Raw genomic sequence first — 27,430 nt, forward strand, 5'->3', positions numbered from 1 at the left:
CAACCTTTCTCCCTCCTCTATGTGACATCCTTTTATATATTTGAACATGGCTATCATATCACCCCTTAACCTCCTCTTCTCCAGGCTAAACATGCCCAGCTCCCTTAGCCGTTCCTCATAAGGCATCGTTTCCAGGCCTTTGACCATTTTGGTTGCCCTCCTCTGGACACGTTCCAGTTTCTCAGTGTCCTTCTTGAACTGTGGTGCCCAGAACTGGACACAGTACTCCAGGTGAGGTCTGACCAGAGCAGAATACAGTGGCACTATTACTTCCCTTGATCTAGATGCTATACTCCTATTGATGCAGCCCAGAATTGCATTGGCTTTTTTAGCTGCAGGTTTGAGAAACATGGTGTATCCTTTGGGGCCTGATTGTGGAGCCTTAATCTGGGAGGAATAAACAACTTCAGTGCCCTCATGCCAGAGCTTCCTAATTTCAACACCATGAAGGCATGAAGCACACATATTTACTATCTGCAGGCGGTGGAAAGCCTGAACGTTTTGTTTCCTCAGATGTTTGTCCTCATCTAAGCCTCAGCAACCCTTCACCCTTGATGCACTGTTTTGTAGTAAAGAAAAGGAGCTACCCATAATATATTATGACAGCCGTGGGTAGGTTCTGCCCTGCTGCTGCGGCACCAGCAACAACAACATCCTTGCAACACCACCTCTCTACCACCTGAACAGTGAAGAACTTGCCCAGCCCCAACTTGGCCTTGAAATGTTATGGTAGGATACCTGTCCTGCTTGCTGCCACTATCTCCAAAGGATGCCACCAGAGGTTATTTAAATGATATATTTTAAGGTCTTTGGTGAAACACAATCACATGGGAGTGAACCAAAAGTATTGGTAGATAAGTGTGGTATGAGAAGCCAGAATCCCTTGCTTGTACAGAGTTTAAATTTTTGTTGCATATAGACAGTCTTTTAGGTCTCCCTAGAGTGAGGGAAGTAGCTCTTATATGAACTAGTTCTTTGCCTGTATTTTTATTTACTTGCAAGTTTCATTCTTTCTCCTACGACGAGACTAGCAAAAGCCTTTTTCAAGCAGCCTCAAGCAGTACCTGAATTTTTTCGTATAGCCTTGGAAAAAGTATATTGCCTGTATCTGTGAATGAATTACTATGTTAAGTAACTTAATAGACTTGGGCATGACTGGAAAGCTTAGTGAATGTAGTATTACATAATCTCCTTTTTTTGTGAAGGGCATTTCTGAAAACATATTATTATCAGGAAGTTGTCCTGAAGCTTTGGCTGCAGACTCCGGGCTGTCCTTGTAGAGTTTTCTTTAATTAGGTTTTGAAGTAGACCTTGTGTTCCCAAAAACTTGAATGAAATGAAGACTTGGCTAGTCCAGAGTACATTTATCCAGATCTTTTCTTTGCTAGTAATTACTACAGGAATGACTGGAATGAAAAGCTGAAGCTTGCTGAAATTGATTTTTTTCCTCCCTTATAAACATGATGTCATGTAATGAATATATCTCAGATTGGACCAGAGTAGTATTGTAAAAAAGAAAAGAGAAAGTGAGCTTTAGCATAAATAATTGCTGTATACACCCCCTCTCCCCATACCGCCTTGCAGATACTCATTTGCGAAACTTTAATTGCATCACATACTCATTTCTTCCAGCTACTTGCAATAGTGGAATGCCCTAGAGTCAAGACTTCAAACAGCCTCTAGTAAATGTTGCTTGAGTCTTTCCCCAAGATCTTCAGGGGATGAGATCTCAATAGCTTCTCTGGACAGTTTGTTCCATTTATTTACCAAACTGTTAGATAGACAAAGTATGCGCTCACATGGGGTTTTTCAGGTGGATCAGAGTAGCTCCTTAGTCTAAGCTGCTGTACAGCTCACTCAGCTTGCATGGAGAGAGGCATTCTAAAGGACAAGGGGTTGTTCTGTAGCAAGTTCCCTTCTCCTTCCTTAATGTCTCGTTCAGCTTACCTATGCTCTGAAGTCACACTTACGATGGCAGTTAGGGCTGGGTGATATCCGGGTTTCAGCACTGCAGTATAAAGGTAAAGTTAAAGGACCCCTGACCATTAGGTCCAGTCACGGACAACTCTGGGGTTCAGCGCTCATCTCGCTTTACTGGCCAAGGGAGCCGACCTTTGTCCGCAGACAGTTTTTCCGGGTCATGTGGCCAGCATGACTAAGCCGCTTCTGGCGAAACCAGAGCAGCACGCGGAAACGCTGTTTACCTTCCCACCGGAGCAGTACCTGTTTATCTACTTGCACCAGCATGCTTTTGAACTGCTAGGTTGGCAGGAGCTGGGACCAAGCAATGGGAGCTCAATGGGAGGTCGCGGGGATTCAAACCACTGACCTGATCGGCAAGCCCTAGGCTCAGTGGTTTAGACCACAGCGCCACCCGCATCCCAGCTAAACATCACTGTACCAATATATCACTATGACTGAAATAAGGATGGAGCTATGTAAAGGCTTAAGGGACGCAGGTGGCGCTGTGGGTTAAAGCCTCAGCGCCTAGGACTTGCCGATCGAAAGGTCGGCGGTTCGAATCCCCGCGGCGGGGTGCGCTCCCGCTGCTCGGTCCCAGCGCCTGCCAACCTAGCAGTTCGAAAGCACCTCTGGGTGCAAGTAGATAAATAGGGACCGCTTACCAGCGGGAAGGTAAACGGCGTTTCCGTATGCTGCGCTGGTGCTGGCTCGCCAGAGCAGCGATGTCACGCTGGCCACGTGACCCGGAAGTGTCTCCGGACAGCGCTGGCCCCTGGCCTCTTAAGTGAGATGGGCGCACAACCCCAGAGTCTGTCAAGACTGGCCCGTACGGGCAGGGGTACCTTTACCTTTACCTTTTATGTAAAGGCTTTGGCTGGCTTCATGGTTTTCTCCACATTGTGACTTCTGCATACTGGTTGCGTACACACACACACACGATTTGCAATATTTTGCCAGGTCGGAAATTATGAAACCTATATCACAATATGGACTTCAAATCAGTTTTGGATGATACAGTGGTACCTCTGGTTGCAAACGGGATCTGGTTGCAAACGGAGCCCCATTCACAACTTGAGCAGAATGCAACCCGCGTCTGCACGTGCGCGGGTCGCGATTTGCTGTTTCTGTGCATTCATGTGACGTCATTTTGCGCGTCTGCGCATGCGCGAGCAACGAAACCTGGAAGTAACCCTTTCCGGTACTTTCGGGTCACTGCGGGACGCAACCCGAAGCAAACATCACAAGAGGTATGACTGTATATTGATATATCGCCTAGCTCTAATGGGAATTAAGAAAATATCATTGTGGCAGGATGAGCCACAAACTCCGTTTGTTGTGTGGACAACAATTGTACTCCATTTATACCTTTTCTCTCAGCTAGCTTGCAGAGTTCTCAGCGAGGGGCGTTTACTACTAGGGAAAGCTTTTTTATATATAAAAAAGTCCCCTTGGGGAGGCACACGTCCTGTGCATTTTGAAGAAGAGGCCTTTCTGAGCAAAGTGCTTTCAGTTCTGTCTCCTCCTTCTCTGGAGGCCAGCATGGCTGGAGGGAGTGGTGCAAAAAAAGAGCGCTCTCTGGGATCCACAGCGATCATGTGGCATCTTCTCTTCTCCAAGGCAGAGGGATGATTGATAAGATACGGAGACCAAAGCCTTTTCGCACTTGAGAAATCCCTACTTGCTCTTCATGCTTGTGTCAGATAGACCAGTGGACAGAAAGAAGAAGGTAGGCCCTGGCAAGGAAGGATTTTTATTGGGTGGGAAATGCTGCTTTTCCAAGGTCCTCTGTGAAGGATTCCAGAATGCCACAGAACCGTATCTGGACTGCTGAGCCTTGCTTCCTCTTTGTGGTTGAGAGAGTCTCTGCTTTTATGTTCAAACCGGAACTCGCACGAATGTCGCCTGCCCCATTTCTTGGCCCCAAACAGTAGCAACAGATACCTGCAGAGTATCGTATCAGGTCAGAATAAAATACTGTGATTTGAACGTTTTAAAAGCAGTATGATTTTTAGAACCGTACGCAGGTTGGTTTAACAGCAACTTCAGAAATAGATTCTGCAAACAGCTCAAACACATGTTAAAAGGGTGACTGGAAGAGAAATCCTCTTCTAGTGCTTTCTAAATGGTATCATCATTCACTGCTTTTTATTATGGAATCACAATGAAGCCTGAAAAAAATTCTCATCCATGTGTCTGAGCTCCGTAGAAAGCACAATATTTAAGGGGGGAAACCTGCCCCAATTTTTAATTCATATTATTTAGTCAAAGCATTGCTACCCTGCTTTTCAGTTTAAAGAATTTCGAAAGCAGTTTACAATTTGAAAATAGTAATTACAAATGATTTTTTTAAAAAATCATTTCCGCTTCACTAAAAGCACTGAAATTAGGGACACAGTAAGGCAACATTTTGGAAATAGAAACTGGGGTGGAATCTATACACATATAAAAACGCTGTGAAAATGCTTTTTTAAAAAACGTTTTGAAAAATACATTGAATTTGGCATAGCCCACTATTGTCACATTTGTATATTGCACTTTACAACACGTTTAAAACGTTTTATTTGCAGCTGTATAGCTGAATCCTGAGTAAAGCTATATGATCTTTAGCCTGGTAGCCATGGTATTGGTAAGAGTCTTTAAACAGTCAAGATTCAGAAGTTGTCATTTTGGTGTTGTGATCTTGAGACAACAACCACTAGTGAAAAGAGCAAACCGTTCCAGGATGTTTGAGGCATGGTCTCTGAAGACTCTTGGGCCGTTCACTGATCATTTTGTTTCTTTATCGAAATGTCATTAAGAACTGACAAGGAAAATCCACTGAAATTCTAGTAGTATCTTACTGTGTATGTGATTACTCTTCTTAGGTTCCCAAACAGAATTCTCCTCTTTTATATAAATGCCGTGGTTTGTATCCAACTATGTTACACTCCGAGTAGACCAGTTGCATTTAATGGACCTAAGCTCATCAGTCCATTTTCAATTACTCTCTAGTCTGAGTAGGACTAATGTTGAAGAGAACCTTTGCAGTTCTTAAAATAGATTTATATTCCCAGAAGTCATTTATGCCTTCTTCACATCCAGATGTGTATGTTTAGTACTGCAGTCTTAATTTAGTTTAGAATTCTAATGTAAGATGCTATTCTGTATCTGTCTATAGATGTGGATATAGCTATAACTATAGATAATGGTTTGGTTGTATTCTTTAGGCGCTGCTGAATGCATGTTAGTTTTTCTGAACAGACAACAAGTAGCCTTCATGATATTATGTATGTAGCCCTTGTGAAGGTAGAAAGCTTTTTATTTTTTAACAGAAATTCAACAGGGTTAGCTTTTCTGGCATGAAGCTTCAGGTTCTGATTTCACTGTGTGTTTTGCAGCTGTTTCAGTGTGCAGAATCTCTGGCTCCAAGAATGTTAGGCTTAAAAACACCCACTTGTGAGCCAACCACTCCACACACACTAAAGGAATCTGTGACATGATAACTAAAGGAGAGTTAGGAGGTGCCAAAGTGAAAGGGGAATATGGTAGAAGCAGTAGTGGAGGATGGGTTTCAAAACATGAGTTGAAAAGGTGGCAGATAATCACGGTGTTTTATTCTCTGTTCAACCTGGAATAGTTAACTACTATATTAGTGAGATGCAATAGCCCTTCAGGCCTTCTGTGTTCATACCAGAAGGTCAACATACCAGAAGGAGGCTGAGGAGCAAGGTAAATATCAATATATAATAGAGAAAGCATATTGAGAGTGGAGCTGTAGAAGTCTTTGTGGCTGGATGTGGGAAATCCTGATTTGAGTTCAAGTTCACAGGGAGATGGTAACTTGAGTTTCCGTGGAAGTCACAATTTTTTAGCCAAAACTTCTTTGCAGGGGAGCTGTGAAGTTTAATCCATTCTGAGCTCTTGGGAGGAAGGTATTGACGAGCAGTTATTAAACAGAGAGAACATCAATTTGTAGATGTGAAATCGTCTTATCTGATTAGGACTGGGAGTATATTATCAGACGGAATGTTTCTGCAAATCTACATCTCCTGTGCTTTGATTCCTCCATTCTTTTCACTGTGGAGGATAAGAAGAGTCCGACCAAATTATCCCAAACTGGTTTTGAGCTTGCAAATGTGCATATGGATAAAAGTTAAAGGGAGTCAGTGTAGGCAATAATCAAAATGGCATAGAGGTAAATAGATGCCAGCAGTGAAATTAATGTATTTTATAGCCTTGTTTAATCTGAAATCGCTCCAGTCTCCTGTTACGAGCGCTTAGAGACCTGTGTTTCTGGGCTTCTCTCCTTGCTACGCTGTCTTTCTGTTTTCACGGTTTAGGCAAAATCCTGCTGATTCCAGAACCGCTATCCAAGTTTGTCAGATGGATGTTGCTTTAGTGAAAGAGTGTTTTCAATGGCTGACATTTCCCCCCTCAAAACCGGGCCATTTAATGAGCGAGTTGAACCAGCGGAAAAGTTGTAAGATTCCTTCCAAAATACTTCCTTTTGTTAAATTCTGCGCACGCACACAGTAAATCGTGTTGTATAAACTGGCTGAATTGATCCATAAAACGTTAAGTCTTTCATAATAGCGATCGCCCTTTCCCCTCCATACTCGACCAGTTCCATCATATTTGTTTCTTAACCCAAACAACGCCCCCAGGCTGAGACAATTCATCTCTTGAGCCAGCTGCCTTGCTTTGTTTGCCTAGACATGGGTCTGCCAAAGTACAGTAGACTGGATATTTCTGCCTCCTTCCAAGAACAATATGGATTCTACATCACCTGCAGATATGGGGAAAGTAAGATGTATCGTTTTTCTTTTGCGTTGGCTTCCTGTTGCACGATCTGAGCGTCGCTCCACCACTGGCTGATGTCTTGCTTCTCAGTTTCGGAGACGGGGAGTAAAGTGTGGCCTCACAGTGACAATTACTGTGGCGAGTTGTCCCAGTAACAGGGCGCAATCTTAAGTGTTAGCTCAGCTCTGAAATCTATATGAATTGGAACACATTTGGATGTAGCCTGCCAGTGCTCACTTTGTCTCCTTTCCAGCGTAGCTTAATAGCCTCTGTCTCCCTGATGTGCTAGCTGTCAGTGTGCAGGGACTTCTTCCTTCACAAATTCAGTTCTCCACCCTGTTATCTGGAATGAAGAAAGGCCTCTACTATGTGGTTCTGCTGACTGTTCAGAGCAAAGTTCAGAGTCCTGGGTCCTTTTTATTTTCTTTTTCTCATACACTTGTGAAGCCACAGACCTGCCTTGTACCCAGTGGATGATGGAGAAACCAGCAGCCATAGGGAGCATTTAGTTTCATTTTGTCTCACTCTGAAATGTGGTGTGTTCTTACTTATTTTATTCTCACTTTTTTCTGCGGTGCTGGGTTCCTCCCGCCTTTCCTCTTTTTGCTCGACTAGCTTCTTGTGTGCAGAGACTGTAGCATGTATGACCATCCTATTTGTGGTGTTGTGTAATGCCCGGTCATTCCAGCATTTGACTTTATGTAACATTTTAATTATCTACACACACAAACACACACACACACACACAGGAATTGCTGCAGTTTCACAACCTCAGCTCACTGTTTCAGGTATGAAACCAAGGTAGGCTCTTACTCCTCCATGTTGGGGCTTTTTCACTATGATGGCAACCACTGTAGAACAACGGAAGCAGTAAACAGTTTGTTGTACTCCCCTTGTTTAATAATAATAATAATAATAATAATAATAATAATTTATTTATACCCTGCCCATCTCATTGGGTTTCCCCAGCCACTCAGGGCAGCTCCCATCATCATTATCATCATCATCATCATCATCACCGTAAACAATGATAAAACATCAAACATTAAAAACTTCCCTAAACTGAACTGCCTTCAGATGTCTTCTAAAAGTCAGATAGTTGTTTATTGCCTTGACATCTGGTGGGAGGGCGTTCCACAGGGTGGGTGCCACCACCGAGAAGGCCCTCTGCCTAGTTCCCTGTAACCTCACTTCTCGCAGCGAGGGAACCGCCAGAAGGTCCTTGGCGCTGGACCTCAGTGTCCTGGCTGAACGATGGGGGTGGAGACGCTCCTTCAGGTATACAGGACCGAGGCCGTTTAGGGCTTTCAAGGTCAGCACCAACACTCTGAATTGAATTTTACACTGAGGAATGCTTTTGAGCTCTGACTTCGGTGTCCAAATGCTGAGCAGTAGTGGCAGAGTTAATATAACTTTAGACAGGCCAACTGTAGCTGGCTTCAGGTCTCCTGCTTCATCATCGTGCATGTTGTGTAACCACTTTTGGCAAATCTCTTTCACCAGGTACTGTTCGGGCTTATTTTTTCAGGAACAGCTTCTCAAGTTAAAAAAATAGGGAATGAATGCAACTCAGCTGAGAAGAATGGGAACTTTTTACAAATTATTTAAAAAGACAACAAAATGAATTGGACTCCTTGCCAGGTTTTGAATAAACATACACAAATTTATTGATTTTTAATATAGTAGATAGATAATACAAGGATTTATACAAATTTATAATATGCAGAGAATAATATGTGTGGAGAAAGAGAGAGGAGCTGAGGGAAGTCTCTGGGGGGGTGTTGATGGGGAGGTGGAAAAAGGGGGAAAATAATGAATATGATATATTTGATATTTTGATATGTTGAAATTGTTAATAATTATTTTTTTTAAAAAAAGAATGCAACTCAGCTGAAAGGCCTTATTCTAGCTGCGTGTCATGGACTGGTCGGACACAGAGGAAAGGTGGGAGGAACCAGCAGGGGAACCACCAAGGGAAGAAGGCTCAGAGCCCAGGGAGTGGTGGTGGGATGGTGATGAGCGGTCTGAGGGAAACGAGGGAGCAGGCTGAGAAGGAGTGTCGGAAGCTGGAGAGATAACAGGGCTTAGGGAGCAGGGAGAGTCTGTGGCAGAGAGAAGTCCGGAATCAGAGGCAGAAGATGAAGCAGGGGAGGAGGGAGGCCGAGAAGCAGAGATAAGTTGGGCTGGTGAAGAGTCATGGGTGTCTCCCCCTCCTGCTGTGACAAGCTCCCTCCCCACATGGTCTCCCAGAACCAGAAGAGGCATGAAAAGGGCAGAGGAGAGGTTGGCTGCTTGCAGGCTCAGTCTCCATTTGTTTGGAAAAAGTGCAAGGTATAATACTTTTTTATATTTTTGAAAATGTTACCTATCATAACCGTGAAGACTGACTTTGCATTTGCACATTTTAATTAGCTACAGTTCTTGTAGCAAACAAGTGTCTCTGTTAAAATATTTTTCTTTGCAGGCGGAATCAGTTTCTAGGTGCATTTAATTAATGTTTTTTTCTTTTTTTCCTACCTGAAAGACAGTAATTTGGATGCCTTTTGCTTTTTGAATCTTAAATAATAAGTAAATTTTGCATTCTTCCTTTTATTTTGCCATTTTGGTGGTGGCAGAGACAAAACTACTCCTGTGTGTTTGAGCTCCCAGAATCTTGCCTAACTGAATGATCTCTTCATGGTTTGTCAGTTTTTTAAGTGGAAGCATTTCAGCTGAAAATGGCACAAAAGGGTTGCTGTAATGTATGTCGTTTTACTTTTGTTTTAATAGCCGACTGGTCTATTCCCTGCTTAGGCAAATCTTGGCTAATGGGGGCCACATAGGAAAAGCCCACATGCCAGATCTCAAAACTGCAGAGGGGAAATAAAAAAACAAGGATAAAAATATGTGCCTCCAGATCGAAGGCTTGAAAGGTATTAGTGAACTCAGGTGCACTTTTCTCTTGTGATCTTTACCTGTTGCATGTCTGATACGGGAGGGGATGTCTAATCTCAGAGTCAGAACACTGGAAGTGGCAAGTTTATAGCTCCAGCCGTTGCAGAGAGTCCTGTGTTGAATGCACACACCATCCTCAAGCCCTCCACCCCCTTCCCCGGTTGTTGTGGAAGGTTTTGTCTCTGCTGTAATCCCCATGGGACCACCAAACAGTTGTTTAAACTCCCTGAAGTACAAAAGCAATTTGAGGGGCTGGTGGAAGGCAAAATACAGATGAAATGGAAACTCAGGAAATAGAAGCATGTGCAAATGGATGGCAAGCTTCCTTTTCAGTAGCTCTTGCAAAGCCCCAGATGGCTGAAAAGAAAAGAAAAGAAGTGTTTCTGTGTAGGGTGTTAGGATGGAAATACTCATATATGTACAGGCGCTCCTGCCCCCACTTATGCAGGGGTTATGTTCTGAGCCCTTGCACACATAAGTGAAATTGCATAAAGGGGGGGGGGGCACCCTCTAAAAAGCCCCAAAATGCTATTTGTTGCTCTCCAGCTCTCTCTCTCTAATCCAGCCCAATATATTTAGAGTTGAAGCTCTGGGGCTGGCTGGAGGACGCATGGGACTGCTGCTGCTGCTGCTGCTGCACTACCCTGTGTGTCAGCTGTTAGGCGGAGAGGCTGAGCAGTCTAAACAAAGCCCCGCTGCACCTCAGGTCTCTTTGGGGCTTCCTCCACCCTCATCAATGCCCTCTCCAAGCTCTGGGGAAGGTCTCCTTGTGAGCCAGGAAGGCTTTCCAGCTCTCTCCCAGCATTTCCTGGTATGATTCTATTTATTTGTTTGTTTGTTTGTTTGTTTGTTTGTTTGTTTGTTTCCCGGCACCACGCATATATGTGGTTGCACATAAGTGGGAGGATGCCTGTGTCTGTGTGTGTGTGTGTGTGTGTGTGTGTGTGCATGTGCAAAATTCCGGATTCTTTCACTGTCCTATGAAAGTGTGTTATCTCCAAAGCCTTTAAAAACCAAGGAGCCAGGGACCTAGGAAGCTTTACAAAACTGATGCCCCTTAATCTCTTAGGGCACCTGTGGGACTCCAGAATAATGCAAAGCATCTGTTCATGAAGCACACTTCAATGATAGGAGCAAGAGAAGAGCCCCCCACCCCACCCCAGCCCACGTGCCGTGAGCAATGTGAGCGAAGGGAAGTGGGTTAGGCTGCCAGGCAGACTTGTCTTTGGATCTCCATGGCAACAGAAAGGAATAGGTGGATCACTGTCTTGAGAAATGCCTGCTGGTGGTCTTGGTACATTCTCGATTTCTCCTCTTATTCCTTCCTCTCCCCTTTTCCACCCACTGTGCCTGACATAGCCCACTGCCTTGCCAGGTTCTTAATTGGCGAGGGCTAATAACCACATAGATAAGCATGCACTATTTTCCAGTGCTGGTTATTAGATCAGCAGATGCTGTGGGGAGTATTTATTAGAGCATGCCATGTTAGTAATCCCAAGGTGTAATTAGACTTGCAGATTTCTCCTGCTTCCACAGAGCTTGATAACATGGTCCAGATGCTTAGACGGCGTGTGTGTTCATGGTGGCGGTCAGCCGATTAGACATTTTGCACCGTGCTTCTTGTCAGCAGTAAGCTGCTGTTAGCTAACCGAGTCTTTGGGATTGATTCTTAGATTGCTTGTGTGGGAAGGAATATTGCTTTGTGCAAGGTGCATACGCCATGCCTTAAGTTTCTCTCAAGCCTTTGTTGTTTAATCAGTTGGCATTGACCTTCCACCCCCTGTAGTGCCTTCTCTTTAAAGTGCTCTTCTAATTGCTCTCTACTCAAACATCATTAAAACATTAGGAAATTGCATCCTGCGCTCCCTCTTGAATTGCAATGTCTGCGTAAAGGCTGAAACCCCAATTATTGTTCTCTTGGAAAGATTATGATTATTAAATTACTTCTCTAGCATTTTTCTGGCTACACAACTTTAGCTGTTTTATTTATCTAACTTGCGCACCACTTCTTCCTCCAACAGGTGGCTTTTGTAGGCTTCCCAAGATGTCTCGCAGCCAGGCAACTGGTGCATTAGCAGAGCTGCATTGAGTGCTCTGGTCCATTCCTTACTCTTCTCTCCTTAATGTTATTTGTGTGACCTCCAAGAGGATGATGACCCAGGAAGGCTGAGGACCCAGGAAGGCTGCCTAAATAGTAATTTTTAAAATTCCTGTTAAGGACTAATATTGGGAACAGAAACCAAGTGGGTTCTACATGATGCCAGGAACACCCAGGCAGACTTGCCCATCATTCTGCCTTGTCTTCCTGGGTTGACATCACCCTTAGGCCACTGACTTCCCAGGACCTGCTCCTGCCAAGGCCCTCTGAGCAAAAGAATGGGCTGTGCAGTTGGATTTGTTTTCTTAGTTCCCCTGGCAGCAGCAGGCATGTGGACAAAGTTAGAAGGGGACTTGTTGTACGCTTTTGCAAAACGATTCAAATATTTTTTTCTCAACTTGGTACAGTGCCTTTTTTTTCCTTTTCTTTTAAACATTCCACAGCATTCCTAGCTCCTAGAAGTCTCCACTTTTCTAGCCACCCCCCACCCCTTTCATAGGTAGCATCATTTGCTGGCTTAAGGCCACCTACTGAACTTCGTATTTACGGAGGCTTTGAATTTGGATCCTCAACATGGTGCCTAATTGGCTGTAAGAGCATCTTGCCGTCAGATGCATGGCAAAGCCAACTTGTGGTCAGATGAAGTTTCATCATGTCACGAGAAAAGCAGGAAAAAATGACAGCCTGTTTCCAGCAATGAAGGACTGATAAGACAGAAGGATGGAGCAATCAGATGACTGCGTTCCTATGTGGTTAGCTGTTTCGTGATTTGCACTGGCCATGTTTTCAAGGCCAGTTTTGTCACTGTGAGATTTTGCCCAAATTTGGAACCGATTGGGTGTGGTCTTTTGGACAGGAAAGTTTCAGGTTTGCACGATGTGAACAACAAGATGCATTCTGAAACGGTGGCTCTGAGAAATCTTTGAAGTGTGGGTTGAGCCAAAATGGTGAGCCACATTCCCAGCATGTTTGAGCATTTGGAAGACAAAAATGATTATATATGGCAGCAGTTGGAAACACCAGGTTTGGTGGTAATGGAGCTTGCGGATAGTGCCGGTTTGTTCAGATCTGCTCCCTTTAAGGGCACCTCAGCTCATCTTCCTAGGGCAGCTGTCTCGCTGCCCTAACCTCGGGACAACAGTCCCTTCCTTTTTCAGTTGAGGTTGGGTGGGGAAATGGAAGTTCTAAGTGGATTTGATCCTCATGGACTTTGCCAACTTGGTGTCCTCCAGGGGTTTCAGACTAAAATTCCCCATCAGCCCCACCCAACATGGCTGTGCTGATAAGAGTTGTCCCAAACATCTGGAGGATAACAGGATGGCAAAGGTTGACCTAAAATTCACCATTTTAGTAAACTAAGGAAAAAAGCCACTAGCTTAGTGACAGAGCACATGCTCTATCTACCTCCTCATGTATGGGGAACCTTTGCTGCTGTCATTCGGCAACACCTGCTTGAGTTTAAAGGATTTGGGGCATCAGGGCTGGAGAGCTACTGTTGATCAGACCAGTGGAGAGTACTGGGTGAGATGGAAGCATGTTCTCCAAGATATAGTGAGTGCATCTGTTTATATGACTCAGGAAGGTGTAGTCAGGCAGTAGCATCACTTCAGTGTTGCCGAGCACAGCACTGATGGCAGATACACCAGCTGAAACATTTAGGATGACAGATTTTGCTTATTCCAAGGCCTGGATTCTTTATGATTTGTCTTAGAAGGTTTTTAGGCTGCCTTACAATGTGTTACATAATTGACTTGAGCAAGCCGCCCTATCAGATAATCCTTATAAGTAAAAATAATTAGGAATGTTGTTTCAAACCAGTTGAGCTCTTTAAAGGTCAAGAGTGTTGGCATGCAGCTGAAGTGTTGGTAATACTAGCTGAGTAGCTTTGCTTGGGAGTAGTAATATTGGTTTGAGGCAAGAGAGGAATTAAGGGCTTGGAGTCACTATTTGCAAGAATGTGATCTCATTAAAGAGTGGGAACCTTGACAAGCCAACATATTGAAGCCCCTGTGTTTTCTCTAAAAAGGAGAAAAGACACCATATGCAGCATCTGATACCTCTAATTATCAGGCAAGCTGATTGCTAATTAACAGCTGAAATCGCATAGTTTTAAAATATATGTTTAAAACCATTTTTGGCAGGTTCCAAAATTGCTGCTGATAACCATTTAAAAAGAACATTTAACATATAAGCATTTCACAGTGTCTTATCTCATTAATTTCTGTATCTGCTCTGTGAATTCCAACTTTATTGTTCTCCACTGTTATAGGTGAAGAACTGAGGTTAAGTGATAATTACTTGCTTAAGGCCACACAGTGTGCTGTAGATTTTAATCCTTGGGAACCATGTCCAAGGCCATGTTGCTGTCTGCCGCATCTCACTGGAACATACTTTCTCAGCTTCTCCTAAAGGAGAAAATCTGTGTAGCCTTTTGGTTGGGGGATGCATCTAAAGTAACTGGAGTGGCCAGTTTCAGTTTTGAAATATTATGTGATATGAAGGTGCCTCATAGGGAGTCAGAAAAGTGACCACAAAATGGGGGAAATCACTATTGAGATGAAAGGAAGAAAGAGGAACTCCCAGATGTTAGAAGAGTTATTTATTTCAGGACTGATATATTTCAGAATAAACCTTATTCAGGGGCATGTTTTAGTATAGCAAATTCATTTACTTTCAAGAGCAACATGAAATGTCTTGGGCCTGAACTTAAATCTTCCTTCTGCAAATCCTGGGGATTGAATCTACAATATTTTATTTATGCAGAGTGTGTGCCCTACTGCAGAGAAATGAACCTTACTTTTCATCCTTATTCCAGGAAGACCCCATGCTGGCAAATAATATTGTAGGGATTGGTCCTGACCAGCTACTTTTGTCAGGAATAGTGTTTTCTTTCTTTCAACTGTACTTAAAGCAAAATTCATACGCCATGAATTAGGCAAACGAAATGGAGACTCATGCTCAACCATGTGCTACTACAGTGTGTGGTCCATGTGCAAGGCAGGTAGTTTCATCCATGGACATACTGGTTATCAACAATTAACATAAATTCTTTTAATTTGTCACTTCTGATCTTAGTTGTCTTGTTCTTCAAATAGGAAATTAGTGGGTTAATTGTGCAAGGAGTGGGAAGAGGGGAGAGAATAGGACCCTTCTTTTCAATCTTATCCATGTTAATTCTGTCAGCTATTTCCATAAAAAGTTATAGGATTGCACTACCTAACTGGAGTGGCCAATTTCAGTGTTGAAATATTATGTGATATGAAGGTGCCTTATAGGGAGTCAGAAAAGTGACCACAAAATGGGGAGTTCCACTCTTTCTTCATGCTGAATGCACTTTAATAAATCCTCCTTCTGCACTTCACTGTTGCCTTCACTGTTGTCTCCTGCTTATAATTTGTGAGTGTTCCACACCCTGTAGATCTTAGGAGCAAAATTCAGTTGTTATGCTTCGACAATTGGAAGTCTGATGGTGAAAGAGTGAGCTTTTCAGGGTTTGAAACATATATTAACATAAATTGCATATAGGGCCCATAGGCCCGTTAACTGTGATGGAAAGTTATTCTGTTGTGGTGCATCCAGCTGCCAAATGGGTCCATAGGACTAGTCAGAACCTGTGGTTTTTGTTCCAGCTGTGGAGCTATTCCCCCTCCCCACCGAGAAATCCTTGGTTGTAGCAGCCTTGCAGCAGAGTTAGCAATATTTCTCTGTGTGCCTCCCTTCTCTGTAAAAACATGGGCCATCACTTCTCCCCCAATATACCCATCTGCCTTCCCTGTGGCTAATGGCAGAGCTCATGCTTTATGTGAAGAAGGTCCCATGCTCAATCCTGACAATCTCCCGCCCTACTGGTTCATACCAAGACCACAGTAGGTTCCCTGCAAGATTAAAGCTCATTGTTATAGAACTGCCCCGTAAAGAAATAGGAACAAATCCTCAGTAAAGGCCAGATATAACCTCCATGAAGACTTTGTTTAAACAAATCTGGATGAAAGTTGAATAAGGGGGTCTGGAGAAGCCCTTGTGCTGAATCAGACCATTGGTTTATCTAGCTCAGTATTGTGTGCATTGATTGGCAACAGTTCTCCAGGGTTTCAGGCAGGGAACATTCCAAGCCCTCCCTGCACACGCAAGTGATTGAGCCTGGAACCTTCTGCATGCCAAGCAGATGCTTTGCTACTGAGCTACAGATCTTTCCAGATACTTAGGAGAAGCTCATAGGGAGGACAAGAGGAAAACAGCCCTAGCCTGTTGTTCCCGTAATGACTAGTATATATTTGACTCTTAAGGTGCCATCAAATCAAATGTGCACCTTGGTTTCCAGAACCTTGAAACGAAACAAAAAAGTATTTGCTGGCAGACGTAAATGTGTCATTGAACGTAATGCGCACCTTAATTTTTGCAACGTAATTTGGCTCAAAAAAAGGTGAGCAAAATGCGGTAGTTGAGCAGCTTGAGACTTTGCTAGAATGCATGTTTTGGATCGATGGTGCCAACCATCCCCACCCACCAACAGAACATTTCAACAGGATTTGAAAAGCTTGAGGGGGAAGAACTCCCTGGTGGGGTTCTTTACATGTATGGTTGTGTATGTTCCAAAATTGGAGACAGCTGCATCATGATGACCCTTTTCTGTACGACAGGTCTTTCTGATGTAGCCTGTTGAACAAGGTGGAGGTGTGTTGGTGTGTGGCAATTTGTTTCTGCTTAATTAAATGCAAGGTTTTGATACCGCTCTGTCATTGTCTTTCAGATTAATGGGAGGTGGCACAGGTGGTTGGAGGTGTATTAATCTGGCGAAACCCTCCCGAGATCAGGTGCTGCAATGGGTTGCACCATTTGGCTACAATTTGTGTCTGGCTAATTAATCTCAAGGAGAGAGGGTTTTTTTTTTTTTTTTATTCTTCCTTGTAAGAGTAGCTAAAAAGAAGGGAATGAATTGAGAAGCATGAGCTGGGATAGAAAAATAGCTCCCGGTTGCAGGTTGCGGTGCGGATTTCAAAAACACAGTTGTGCAGCAATAGATTTTTCTTCTGAGCCTGCCAGCGGTCCCAGGTTAGGAGATGGGACATTGCTAATTCATGTAATTTAGTGCATGCTGATCTATGTAATTTAGTGCAAATTTAAAATAATACCTATTGTAACTAAAAATAGCAACATAAAAATATGTCTGTGGAACGTGAGTTAGGGTTCCTTCTTTAATGAATGTTATTGAGTAAAGCTTTAACAAACATGAGAGTATGCTTTCCAATTTCCACAATATTGTTTTTATATATATATATATATTTATTAAGATTTTTAAATACAAATACAGAAATAATAAACAGTATAACATATATCATAACATAGTTTCATAACTTCTTTGGACTCCCTCGCGTCACCCACTCCCACTTACATCATTGTAAATTTTGCCAGCAATTTATCATCTTGTTTAGATTCCTGTATCCCATTCATTTGAATCTAATCTAATAATTCTCCAAAAGGTTTATATTTTCCTCAATCTCACTTATCGTCCTAATTCCGCCTAATTTGGTGGTGCTCAATTATTTATGATCTAGCATCCTCCTTAACATTCAACCAAATTACAGTATTTTTGTAAATAAATCTTAAATTTCTTCCAATCTTCTTCAGCTCTCTCCTCTCCCAGGTCTCGGATTCTGCCGGTCATCTCAGCCAATTCCATATAGTCTATCAGTTGCATCTGCCATTCTTCCAGTGTGGGTAGATCTTGGGTTTTCCAATGCTTAGCGATGAGTATCCTTGCTGCCGTTGTTGCATACAGGAAAAAAGTTCTGTCCTTCTTTATCACCCTCTGGCCAACAATACCCAGGAGGAAGGCCTCTGGTTTCTTGGGGAAAGTATACTTAAATACCTTTTTCAGCTCATTATATATCATTTCCCAGAAGGCCTTCACTCTAGGGCACGTCCACCAGAGGTGAAAGAATGTTCCTTCATTTCCTTTACATCAATTTCCACAATATTGGGGTGGCTCAGGGCATTTCCTCCAACAGACACCGACACAAGGCACAAGGAAGTTCTGCAGGGCAAACTTCATTGAAACAAATAGGAGCTGCTGGGCAAGAGCACTTGGTGTTCCCGAGCCTGATATTTGTCCCCCACCCTGGACGGCAAATGTGCTCATGAAGCAGCTGCTCGCTGTGCTTCGTGCACAAGCCATCTCTCACAAACCAACAGGTAATTCAGGAAATGTTCCCCTAGATTCGTGGGAGCGGTAACTTTGCAAACGATCTTTCCCAGGTACCTTTCCCTTCTTGCATCGAAGGCTTCACAAGTTTCCCAAAGATTGTCAGAGGACTGCTCATGCTCTCCTCCCACAAATAATTAGATTCCCTATTCAGATAATGCAAAATCAATGCACCAGCAATCCCATTCCCAGAGTTTCCGGATAAAATTTAAAATAAATTGTAAAGTTGCTGGCTTAATCATAGCATGGGGCTTGCCTTGCTGGATCAGACCAGCGCTTGTCTATTTTAGAAATCAGTTTTCCTCTAGTGGCCTGGTAGATGCCGCCTAGCCCTTAGGAAGGTGCTGATCTGGTGGCCTCAATGTGCAGTTGGAGTTAAACCCAGAGGTGGAGAACCTTTTTCTGGCTGGAGCCATGTTCCCTCATGGGGAATATTCAGCATGCCTCTTGCCAGGGGTGGGTGGGGCTAGAAGCAAAAGTGGGTGGGTGTTATGTACTAAGCTTGGATCCTAGAACAATAGGCAAGTAGGATCCTAGAATGCAACAACTGATTGGCTTGCAGGAAAAGACCAATCAGGCTCCAGGAGGAAGTTAATCAGCCTATTGGGCTGGTAGGATCGTAGAATGCAACAACAGATTGGCCTGCAGGAAAAGACCAATCAGGCTCCAGGAGGGAAGCAGAATCAGCCAATCAGATGGGACTCATTGTGTAAATAATGTATATAAAAGCCTGAGGTTTGGGGGGAAATTCAATCACTGTTTTACAAGCTGCAATAAAGAGCATGAAATCACTACAGGACTCTGAGTATATTTCAGTGGAGCAACAGGTGTGACTCTTACCATTGTATAGCAGCTTGCATTCCAGCAAGTCAAGTCAAAGGTTTCTACACACACACACACACACACACACACACACACACACACACACCTTTCTCTGTTCTCCATCCAGGTAAACAAGGGGCATTACCAAAGTTCAAGGATGCATTCCGGCCAAACTCTTAAGGAGGGCATGGAACAGGGAAGGGTGTGCTGCCTAGGGAGCGTCCAAAAGACCAGAGAGAAAGGTCTGTTCCCCTTTCACGTCTTAAATTGTAGGCATGCTTGGGGCTGACTAACAAGAAAGCAGAGCTGGCTGCAGCACTAGCGAGACAGTCCATTCCTCCTTTCTGCACTGGCAAATGAGAACGACGTGGCAATTTCAAGCACACTTAAGGAGCAGCTTCCATTCAGCTAATTGTAACTCTGCCTTGGGAAACAATTGTTTTACGTGACTGTCCACTGGTGAATTATAAAACTGGAGCTCAAAGCACCTTGACAGCATGGGGAGACTCTTTACAGGGTATGTGTGGCTGCAGCATCCTGGCAAGTTGAATGCTGGCCTATGCACTTCCTTGCTGCCCGATTCCTCCTGAGACAGGTGGAGATTATGCAGCACTTCCCCACAGCAGCAGCAGCAGCAGGTTGTGGTGGCCGTAGCGGAAAGGGGGCAGGTAAGGAAGAGAGAGGGATGTGCTTCATACATAGCCTCTTCCTGGGACAAACCTTGTTTTGCAACAGGAGCCCTGCGCAGTTTAAGTTTGAGCTCTCTGAAAGACCAGGTTCCTTAATAATAATAATAATAATAATAATAATAATATTTAATTTATACCCCTCCCTTCCCGGTTCAGAAAACTGGGCTCAGGGCGGCTAACAGCAAATTTAAAACACTTAATTGTGATACAACAAAAAACAGCATCAAATACAGTATAAAAGCGTGAATAACAATAAATTCAAAGCTCAAAAATCAATTTAGGGGAAAAAATCCATCCAATAAACATTAGATGGTCGCCAGGGCTAGCTGGCTAAATTAGTCCTATTTGGGCCAGCAAGGAGACCAGGGGAGAATTAGCTGTGGGGTCCCAGAACGGGTAATCTTCATAAAAAGGGGAGGGGGAGGGAAGGAAGGGGAATAAAAGATCAAGCTAATTCAAATTGAAACCCAGGTTGAATAGCTCTGTCTTACAGGCCCTGCGGAAGGAGGTTAAATCCTGCAGGGCCCTGGTCTCATGGGACAGAGCATTCCACCAGGTCAGAGCCATCACTGAGAACACCCTGGCTCTGGTGGAGGATAGTCTGACTTCCTTAGGGCCCGAGACCTCTAAACTATGGTTATTCATGGACCTTAAGGTCCTCTGTGGGGCATACCAGGAGGGGTGGTACCGTAAATACCTACCTAAGTTTTCAGATCTTCAGGGGTGGCTCTTCTTTTAGTCCCCTCACTCTGTAGGCACCTGTGATGGGGACATGGGAGAGGCCCTTGTTGGTGGCTTCTCCCAGACTCTCCATGGAGAAGCTAGACTATCTCCTTCCTTTTTGTCCTTCCACTGGCAGGTTGAATACTTTTTTGTTCCAGCAGACTTTTGAGAACCGTAAGTTGCCTTGAGTCCCATCAGGGAAAAAGGCGGGGTATAAATAAAAATTATACTATTGATAGTCATAGGAGGTGGCAGAGATTGGCCAGCAAGGCAGTGTGAAAGAGCATGTGACAGCTGTTGGTTTTGTGTTAAAAGGAGATAATCAAACCTTTGAAAACACTCGGGGGGCCTCTTAATATTATGTCTCTATATATCAAAAGAGTTTAAAGTGAGTTGAGGCAAGCCTCACTTCACCTTACTGATTTCTTTGCCCTCCTGCCGCCTCCACTAAAACAGGTGTTATAGTTTTTGGAACAGTACAGATACCTGCAGAACCTGTTGCTAGGCGTGAAAGTGGGATGAGCAGAGATTGCTCCATCAAAGGCAGTTTGATAAAAATCAGCTGGCTTCAATTTAAACTGCGAGCCAGAAAGAACATTAACCAACGCTTGAAAGAGATAAAACTGAAAGTGAAAGAAGGCAGTGCAGTTATCCTGACCCAAGTGCTGCTTGCAAACTCAGAGCTGAAATTAACGCGCAGAGAACAAAAGAAGTCATACAGGATGCAAGGGCTGGGAGAAACAAGAGAGTCGATGGGAATTAAAGGATGCAGATACAGAAAGAAGAGGGGGAAGAAATAGAATTGGAGACAACAGTTGTGTGAGTACAAGAGGGAATTATTTGTAATGGAACAAGAACCCCATGGGGCTGGTGAGTAATAGGTCACAGTGTACTGCAATGAAGAGAGTATGATTTCACACACCTCTGATACCAAGAACAAAAGTGTAATTGCCTTCCTTCTCATGTTGGTTATGTGAAAAGCTTGAAGGATCTAGTTCAACTTCGATATTAAAAGGATACAAAAGCAACTAATAAAGCCAATATCGGTGCTCCAATAAACATCTAAGCCAGTGGTTCCCAATTAGCTAAGTACCACAGACCCTCCTGTTTTTCAAAAGCCAAGTCATGGACCCCCTACTTTTGATATATCCATAGTAGTTTTTGTTATGTGAATGGTGCCACGGACCCCCTGGCTGGGTTACACAGGCCCCCTGGGGTCCACAGACCACCACCTGGGAAACACTGATCCAAGCAGTTGAATTTGTTAAGAAGGCAACTGCATGCTGAAATCTGTGGTTCAAATCAGTGTAAGCTGCTACATCCTGTTTTGTTCACCTGGGAGCACTGCAAAAAGTAAGATGTTTATCATAGCTATAGAAGCACTTTTACCTGTATTTCACTGTGCATTTATAAAGTTCTTAGAAAAAAAAGAGTGAGCAGAGAAGCAGTAGGATAGGCAGTTGTTTGCCGTACTTTCCCCCTTGGCCACAGTTGTCCTCAGCAAGCGGCTAGGGATGGGTTGAGAACGTCCAGAAGAGTTTGCCAGCAGTATTGACCCAATGCCCCTCCTGTGTGTGGCTTGATGTGGGTTTGTAGAACTCTAGCAGAGGCTGGGAGAAGTTGGAAACGCCACAGTGGGAGTTCACTCTGACCTAACATGGCAAGTGAAATGCTCAAGGTGAAAACTGTGGACTTGTGTGGAAAGGGTGAGCAAATTCATCTTGTTTCCAGATAGTCAGCTCTTGCTCTCAAGCAAGTGCCTTCATGTAAGGACGTACTCTGTTTTTATTCTGAATAATTCTTTTAGCTTGAGTCAAGCATGGTGACATTTGCTCTGGATTTTCTGAGGCATGACATGTAACACTGTTAAAAAGCAAAAGTAGAAAACAACACGTGTCCTAAGTCACTTAGCGTTAGGAATCTTGAGGTCCAGATTCAGCCCATGTGAACTCAGTGCTAGGGGTCAGGGGGTGGGCCCAAGCCGGGGATGGAGAAATTGGTTCAATTCACACTGCAAACTTACTATTTAGGACTTTCCGAACTAATACAGGTACCCACAAATAGGCATATATTGGTGAAAATAACCTGAACATGCATTATATTAGGGAAAATTCCTTGTAAAATATGCACACTAGGCAAAAAATGCTACCATTTTATTTTGCTACCATGCCCTAGATCATTCAACCTAGCGTCACTCTAGGACATAAGGGAAATTAAAACGAAGGCTCAACAAGCCACCTGTCTCAAGACATAAAATGCCCAGGCAGGTGTCAATGCTAGTGAGCCTTTCTCAGGTACTGGGACCCTGGCAACTGTCCTGGGGTACACCTAGTGCTGACTCTGGGCCTGTTTTCAGACAGTATAAAATCAGCCCAGAGTGCTTCTGGGTGGATATTTTGGGATTCTGCTGAATAGCATTCCTTAATGGCAATGCTAAACCATATGTGAGCATTGCATGCTGGGACTGGTAGTCCCCTTTTCCTAATGTGAAGAGTGCTGCTCCTCCTCCATACAAAATCTGTAAGGCCTGCTTTTCCAGCATCTGCTTGTGATTGCATGTTGCATTTGCTCTAGAATACTGATGCCCTGTTTACACTTGCACCCTTGCAGCAATAAGCAGCAGCTCAGCTAGTTTGTACCAGCAGAACAGATTCCTTGCGTGTTTTGCTCTTTGTGGATGATGCAACATTGGGTGGGCATGTGCAGTTAGGCAACATCATCATCATCATCATCAGCAACAACAACCCAGCAAAGTTTTCTGGTGGTTCATGTCTGACATGGTTGACATTTTTAAACACAAATATCCTTGCGTTGTGATTCTCTGGCAGGCTCTGTTTCTCAGCAGGGTAATGTGTGGGTTGCACCAGCCTTTCTGAGCCTCCCTGTCTCCTTGCAGCCAGATTCACCTTATTTATGGTGAAGGGTGGACAGTAAATAAATAGATAAAATTCATTCATTCATTCTCATAGTAGTTCGTGTGTAGAAATAACAGTTGATGGCACACAACGGACCTCTCTCCATTCCTGAGCAAGCAGGTCAAGGGGCAAATTGACTTGCTCAACAGCTTGAAAAAGCTATCTTGATGCAATGAGGGGTCTTATCATTCTTGTTTTATCCAGATATCTTTTTTGCATTTAGGGGATCTGGGGGACCTTCAGAGCAGTTTCTGTCAGACCACTAATCCTAAGTTTCCTTCTCAAATATTCAGAAATGGAGGTCGAGCCGCAGCAGGTAGCTCATTTCTGATAATATGAGAAAGTGTTAATCATAAGAGAGAGCACTGGTGAGAGTACTGGGTCTGAAATATCCAGACTGAAATCCCAGAATTCACAGAGATCTTGATGGTAGGTCCCTTATGTAATCCACTTACAATTGTGAAGTAGGGAATGGTCCAACACCATTATGTAGGTGAAGAAGATGAAGTGGAAGCATGTGAATTCTACAGTATTATTATTAATTATATTTATATACTGCATCTGAAGATCATAGGGTGGTTTACAGTGTAAAAACACAAAATACGCAACCAAACAAAACAAAACCCAACACACATATATAGTTTAACCAGCCTTTGGCCTGGTTGAAGGAACGTTTTCACCTGGCACCTAAATATATGTAATGAAGACACCAGCATTCCACAAACAGGGAGCCACCACGGAAAAGGCCATGTTGCCACCTTCTGGACCTCTTGTGGAGTGAGCACACAAAAAAGAGCCTCAGGTGATGATCACAGGGTCCAGGTTGGTTCAGAAGTGTAAGAGGAAGTCATGATCTCTCCTTGGAGTATTCTCTTGGACTGTTGTACATCACTCAGAAAGCCATTTTGATTTAACAGGGGGGAAATGCTTCAATTAAAATAATACCCTCTCCTTGACTCATGCTGCCTTGATTGGTTGATAAATATGTGTCAACTTCTATTGGTCATGATGATGCTATCCTTGGGGGGATATGGATTTCTGTGTGAAATGCTTATAATGTTGTTATATAATCAGCCACCATTTGGGATTTTTCTTTTCCACAAACAAGCTGTTTAATTTGAACGTAGCCTTCTGATATTTCAGGATGTACCCAACATAAATATAATTGATTGTGTTTAGCACCAGAGTAGCCATCCCAAAGTTGTTACGTAATGATACATAACTGCATTCAATCAAAATGTTGGCTTGGCCAAAGCCAGCTGTTCAGCCTGTTGTTTTGGCTCAAAGCAAGTAACAATTTAACAATTACTGGATGTTACCGAAAATAGTTTAGCACTCGGCCAGGCTGTCTGCTGTGAATTTCAATGGCATCTAAGATAATCTTGTACAGTGGGAACAGATAACCGAGGGCATGGCAGCCGGTTCAGATGACCCATTTTTTAATGACGAAAAAAGGATGCTGTGTTGTGCTGGGTCAGACTTAGGTCCCATCTGGTCCAGTACCCTGTGTGGGGCATCTTCCTCAGGTCTTCCTCAGCCCTTCCAATTTATTTAACTAGAGATGCTGGGGACTTCAGCTAGCAAGGCATGGCCTTGGCTACTTGGGTATGGTCTGAAAGGTGAATGGAGGGATTGTTCACCTAGCCCACTGATTGAAAGATGAGAAGCAATTGTGTCTGGGGAGAGACACCATTGCAGCTCAAGGACACCTGTCAAGAACCATTTCTTGACTGTAGCAACCAGATGCGGGGTAAGTATCAGGAACTGGTTCACTACAGTCATACCTCGGGTTAAAGTCGCTTCAAGTTGAGCGTTTTCAGGTTGCATTACTTCTGGGTTTCGCTGCTCACGCATGCGCAGACGCTCAAAATGACGTCACGCGCATGCTCAGAAGCGGTGAATCACGACCCATGCACGCGCAGGCGCAGGTTGTGTTCTGCTCTGAATGTGAATGGGGCTCCAGAATGGATCTCGTTCGCATCCAGAGGTACCACTGTATTTTGAAGGAGCCTTGCCTTCCTAATGCATTGATGGTCTTCTGTGTGGTGGTGTGTATACCAAAGCAATTTCCTTTTCTTGTGCACTGGTATAGAATAGATCCAGTGATTTGCTTAGATATCTATTATGTCACCACCTGTTCTGGTAGCTGAGTTTGGATATGCTGCATGGGTTATTCCTAAAACGTTTGCCTTTATAGAAGCACAGTACCTCCCTTCCTGTCTTACTGCTGAAAAGGTGGAGTTGCTTCAATCGAGCTCTTCATCTTTGTCAGAAATGTTGACCAGACTTAAGTAGTCAATCACAGGGTTGCCTGACTACTGTAAATCAACCCATGAAATATAATGCCGCCTGAATGTTTAGAGTATAATCTGTGGAGTGTTGCTGGTGCATTGGTATCTTGGCAGCAATTTTAGGCTGTCAATCAGGTGCCAAATTGAGCATAGAAGTCCCTTCCATAATACAAAATGAAACACCGAGTTAAAAAGTGGGTTGCAAACACTGTCAGTAATATGGGACCTTTCTGGTTTCTAAACACAGCCTGAATTCTGCCCGGGCCAAAGCTGATTGGTATTTGCCATTATGAAAGCAATACAGTCACTTTGCTTCATACATGCATTTTACTTACATGAATTTGATATTATGCACTTGGTTGCTGCCCCTGCGTTTATTGGGGGAAAGACCCTGAAAGACTAGGGAAAGGGTCCAAGGAAGTGAACAGGAAGGAAGAGATGGAAGCTGAGGGAGTGTAGAACGTTTTCCTCAAGCTGAGAGTCAAGGTAAAAAGTTCCCCCTTTTATATGGTGTTCCTGCTACTTCTCTGCAAGGAATGTTGCCCAGTGGAGCTGACAGGAAGTGAACTGGGAACAAAGTTTGCAGCTTCCTGCCCGTGGATAAGTGGGCATAGAACCCTGCTGGGCTTATACGCCTCCCTGCTAGCCAGTGGAAAAGCTCCTCTTTCTCTTCCCCTGATTTCAAAAGTTTATTACCAAACGTAATTTGAGCTATACACAATTTTCGCATATATGCGCTCTGCCAAGAACCCAATCTCTGTGTATGGTGTGCTGCAACCGTACATGCATTTAAAAGCTGCTAGGGAAACATGATTTCAAGCAGAAATTAGAAAAGTGTTTTCAGCATTCTGCATAGCAAGTCCCCAAAGGATGCTCTTTGATGAGACTGAAGTTATTATTGGCTCCCGTACCTGTTGCCGAGAGAAAACGTGGCACCTTTCCTGCAGCAGAACCATGACTGTGGAACTCACTTCTTGGGGAAATCCAGGAAGCCTTTCTCTCTTTTACATTTTTAAATACTCTTAGGAGGCATTTTCTTCAGGAAGTTTTCAGTTTGCATTATATGTGTATGCAGGCTCATTTAACAAAACTTTTTAGCTGTGCTGTTCATTATTTGTATTGTTTCATTATGTCTGTTTATATATAGAATCATAGAATCATAGAGTTGGAAGAGACCACAAGGGCCATCGAGTCCAACCCTCTGCCAAGCAGGAAACACCATCAGAGCACTCCTGACATATGGTTGTCAAGCCTCTGCTTAAAGACCTCCAAAGAAGGAGACTCCACCACACTCCTTGGCAGCAAATTCCACTGTCGAACAGCTCTTACTGTCAGGAAGTTCTTCCTAATGTTTAGGTGGAATCTTCTTTCTTGTAGTTTGGATCCATTGCTCCGTGTCCGCTTCTCTGGAGCAGCAGAAAACAACCTTTCTCCCTCCTCTATGTGACATCCTTTTATATATTTGAACATGGCTATCATATCACCCCTTAACCTCCTCTTCTCCAGGCTAAACATGCCCAGCTCCCTCAGCTGTTCCTCATAAGGCATCGTTTCCAGGCCTTTGACCATTTTGGTTGCCCTCCTCTGGACACGTTCCAGTTTCTCAGTGTCCTTCTTGAACTGTGGTGCCCAGAACTGGACACAGTACTCCAGGTGAGGTCTGACCAGAGCAGAATACAGTGGCACTATTACTTCCCTTGATCTAGATGCTATACTCCTATTGATGCAGCCCAGAATTGCATTGGCTTTTTTAGCTGCCGAGTCCTACTGTTGGCTCATGTCAAGTTTGTGGTCAACCAAGACTCCTAGATCCTTTTCACATGTACTGCTCTCAAGCCAGGTGTCACCCATCTTGTATTTGTGCCTCTCATTTTTTTTTGCCCAAGTGCAATACTTTACATTTCTCCCTATTAAAATTCATCTTGTTTGTTTTGGCCCAGTTCTCTAATCTGTCAAGGTCGTTTTGAAGTGTGATCCTGTCCTCTGGGGTGTTGACCACCCCTCCCAGTTTGGTG

The 27,430-nt window shown here is 43.7% G+C and overlaps 1 protein-coding gene across 3 annotated transcripts in view; it reads left to right on the top strand.

Moving 5' to 3' along the window:
• The window catches only part of NCOA1 (nuclear receptor coactivator 1), a 300,977-nt gene that overhangs the window by 105,484 nt on the left and 168,063 nt on the right, over positions 1–27,430 (top strand). The window lies entirely within an intron of this gene.

The sequence above is a fragment of the Podarcis cretensis genome (genome assembly GCF_951804945.1).
Source record: "Podarcis cretensis genome assembly, chromosome: 3".
Classification (NCBI taxonomy): Eukaryota; Metazoa; Chordata; class Lepidosauria; order Squamata; family Lacertidae; genus Podarcis; species Podarcis cretensis.